Source organism: Elephantulus edwardii, unplaced genomic scaffold, assembly GCF_000299155.1.
Source record: "Elephantulus edwardii isolate Elephantulus edwardi_28Jun2011 unplaced genomic scaffold, EleEdw1.0 scaffold00040, whole genome shotgun sequence".
NCBI lineage: Eukaryota > Metazoa > Chordata > Mammalia > Macroscelidea > Macroscelididae > Elephantulus > Elephantulus edwardii.
This window is the reverse complement of record NW_006399790.1, coordinates 6,273,692-6,277,830: the sequence shown is the minus strand read 5'-3', so window position 1 is coordinate 6,277,830 and position 4,139 is coordinate 6,273,692. Positions and strand designations below refer to the sequence as shown.

General features: G+C 40.8%; 1 pseudogene; it reads right to left on the bottom strand.

Annotated features, from left to right (window-relative positions):
• Window positions 1-736: 736 nt before the first annotated feature.
• LOC102865634 lies at window positions 737-1,838 on the bottom strand (annotated as a pseudogene).
• Window positions 1,839-4,139: the final 2,301 nt, after the last annotated feature.

Sequence of the window (4,139 nt, the reverse complement as noted above, 5' to 3'; positions counted from 1 at the left end):
TATATATGAAAGCTGGTCTCATGTTTTGTGACTTTTTCTAGTTTCTCTCATTTTTATTCAGAAAAATAAAGAACCAAGACCGCCTTTGAATATGGTGTCACTATCTTAACCCAGATAAGATATCAGGCACATTTGGATACTCATGTGTCCCAGAACAACACACTGGTATGTTTTCAAAAAGCAGAATTAAAAGTGATGACAAGTCAGTGACTTCTCAGCACAAACTTTCAAGGGAAGTGATAGAAAAGATCATGGTATTGACATGAATCTTAATGGACTCAGAAAGTGAATGATTAATTTGGGTGTCCATGAATGAAAGGAGCCAAGAGAAAAAAAAAAGTCAAAACGGGACTTTTCACCTGTGTATTTTCTTTTCTTTTCCCCTACCACGAATTACCTTACTCATTTTCTTAGGAAAAGAAATTCTGCACACTTAACAACCCATAGCATTTTAAAAACAAAGTACTGGTTTAAAGCTGTTTTCAGAAGTTGAGGATTCTAGAGTTAATAGGAAAAAAGTCTGTGTCCTGCTTCAATATGGATGGATGGCAAAGTCTTAAGATAATAGCTAAGCCATTACCAGACCCAGTAGAATGGCACCTCCTTCCACAGGTTTAATGTCCTGTCTGCCATCTTCCCCTATCCCACAGAAATGCCACAAAGTAATGCCAAGTAGTGGTTAGATTGGGCTCCCAGTCTTTCCCTTGAGTAGAAAAGGGAATGAAGAAAGGAGGGATCACTTCATGGTCTTCATACTTTCCTCTTTCTACCCTTGAGGTGGCTCTTCTATATTTTCCTCCTTCCCTTCCTTTTTTCTCTGGTGACTTCTCATAACTTTCACTGATGGTGTCACTATCACTCCATCCTAGGCTGATATTTCAGAAGCAAGATAGCTGACATTACTGTCCTGGGCCAGGATCTTCCTAAAGCCTTCATGTGAGAGGATTTGGACTAAAGTCTGTACTGTTCCAGAATCATGACTGTGTATACTCTGAAGTTACCAGTCTCACTCGTGTCAGTGATATGCAATGAACCTGGCAGAAACAGTCCTGCAGCCAGAATCTGTAAGCAACACCTGTATGCCACATTTGAGGGCCAGAGTGGGGTTGTTCATTATAGCAGAGTGTCCCAATAGGTGAAGAATCCAAGGTATTAGGGGTTCAAAGCCAGGAAACCGAATTCTCAAGTCTTTCATCAACCTAATGAGAACTGTGAAACATTTTCCTCAAACCAGCAGGCTATGCCTGATAGCTGCTAAGGCACTTTGCAACACTTTGATATCCAAGTGGATAGTTCTGGGTCCAGTTTTCGAAGATTAGGTGGCACTGTTGTAATGAGAATCTTCACGGCAGCATCAGAAGAACTTATCTGTCACAAAGCCAGTTTCACTATTCAGCATAGTAAAATTCAGAAGGACCCTGTGCTTTCAGGCTTTCCACAATTTTGTTGGCAGAATCTTTAGAATTACTCCCAGGTCAGCCATGTTGTGTCCTGTAGTCATCGTTCCCTTTTTTTATATGATCCTACTTGTCGGACTTCTTCAATTTGCACTCCAAATGTCTCTCGGGCCACAATCAAACTGTCAACCACATTATTTATTTTGGCCACCAGAGAAAGTATAGATGCTTGTTCAGCAGAATTGGGAGCAAGGTCCTGATTCCTCTATTGCAAAGCCTCATTGAAAGATGTTTCGTCAGCTGCTGGCTTGACCAGGAAAAGGCCATTTCACACAAATAGAAATCAAATGGGATATGTCACATGAAGGGCATGAATCCTTCTCCTGGACCTCCTCTGAAGCCCAAGTGCCCACCCTGACCACAGCTTCTGTCACCCCACATGGCACCTTAAATCCTGAAACATGGAGACTATACTAACTACCCCTTCTCTCTGAGTCCCCTACAACCGGAGGACTTACCTTTGCATTTTAACCTAAATATATTTCTGAGGTGTGTGTGAATGAGCATGCATAGTTTGTAGAATGTTGTTGTTGCATACCTTAGAGTCAGTACTGACCCATAGCTGACCCTCTGGTGGGTTTTCAGAGACAGTTAATTGCACAGGAAGAGATTGCCCATCCTTCTCCTGTGTGGTGACTGGTGAGATTCAAACCATGTGCCTTCAGGATTGCAATGCAGCTTCTTGTCACTAGGTTCCAGAGCTCACTGGTTTGTAGACTACAGTTGCATAATATATGTAAATTAGGCATAGAGAATTACTGTGACATAAGTCAGTGGAAAGGGTAGAAAAGTTAGCGTTTTAGAGATGTACAAACTTGGAATTGAAAACCTTTGTGTCTCAGTCTTGTAATTTGCAATATGGGTAGAAAAGAATATTTGTGTGGTCTGCAAACCCAGTCCTTTAGTTTGATGTCTCTTAGGTCAGGACAGGCAGATAAAATGCAGGGTTCTGAGTTTCAGATAAACAATGGATAATGTTTTTGCATAAGTATGTATCACATAAACTTCAGGGCATTATCTGGTGTGTATCTGAAATTAAAATATAACTGGACATCTTGTGCTTTTATTTGTTACATCTGGCAGCTTTAGGAATAAAATTGCATAGATCTAAGGATTTTTGGAACAATTAAATGAGCTGGCATATGCAAAATGTATAAACAAGTACTTGGCAAAATTTCGGCACTGCTGCATGCCATTTTCCTATTTATTTCCTTGAATTTCTGTTCTAGTTTAGGCATTTCAAGTATATAGGGAGTTCTAATATGGGGAGATCTACTGGCCTTCAAATTGTCCAATATAATCAAATACAACTGTTAGAGGTAAATTGCTATTTCTTTTATTGCTTAGCCATATGTAACTTTCCATATTCAATCTAAAATATTTTAAAGGCACAGAAAAAATGAACCAAACCTTGTTCTATTTGTTCCCTCAAGCATGTTAGTAAATGTATCTAATGCTAACCAATGAAAAGTCCTTATTTATATGAAATTTGTAGGTTATAAGTGGTATATTGTACCGTTGTTGTTGTAATGTGCCATCAAGTCACTTGCAACTCATAGTGACCCTTTGTCACTTGCTCTCTATCCTGAGCCAATCTCATCGTCTCTGATACACCATTACTCCAGTCACTGAGTCAACCCATCTCATCGAGGGTCTTCCTCTCTTGCGCTGTCCCTCCCCTCTCCAAGGACTGGTCCCTCCTTGCAACATGCCCAAAGTATGTCAGATGAAGTCACAGAATCCTTGTCTCTAAAGAGCAGCCAGGTTTCACAATCTCCAGAATGAACTTGATTGTTCTCCTAGCAGTTTATGGTATATTCAATACTCTTCTCCAGCACCACAGCTCAAAGGCATCAATTCTCCTTCTATCATACCTAATTACTGTCCAGCTTTCTGGAACATAGCAAGTAACTGCAAAGACCATAGTCAAGATTAGGCACATCTTAATTTCCAGACTGACATAGTTGAGAATTGATGTCCCTTTTAATTGCAAGGTTTGTAGTGGCAACTACTTAAATATATCCATTCCTGGTGTCTTTTCCCCCAAAGAAAAGACTATGTCTTAGAATAATAGCATTGTTCCCACAAGACCATCTACCTTAAAAATATAAAGACTCAGAATGCCTTAAGTATGTCTTGAGAGGAATCATCCTAGAAGAGAACATATACACACAGAATGTACCATGCTCTTTTCTAAGTACTCTACACATATAGAAATGAAGTGATAGAAATTGTTGTTGTTGTTGTTATGTGCCGTCGAGTCGCCTGTGACTCAGCCCTAAACTCCGCTCTGTCCTGTGCCAATCACACTGTCTCTGACACTCCCATCCCAACTATTCCAGTCACTGAATCAATCCACCTCATAGAGGGCCTTCCTCTCCTGCGCTGTCCCTCCACCCTCCCAAGCATGATGTCCCTCTCCAAGGACCGCTCTCTCCTCACAACATGTCCAAAGTAAGTTAGACGGAGCCTCAGAATCCTTGCCTCCAAGGAGCCACACGGTTTAACCCTTTCCAGGACAAATCTGTTTGTTTTCCTAGCAGTCCATGGTATTCTCAATACTCTTCTCCAGCACCATAGCTCAAAGACATATTCTCCTTCTATCCTCCTTGGTCATTGTCCAACTCTCTGATGCATAACAGGTGATTGCGAAGACCATGACCTGTATCAGATGCACCTTAG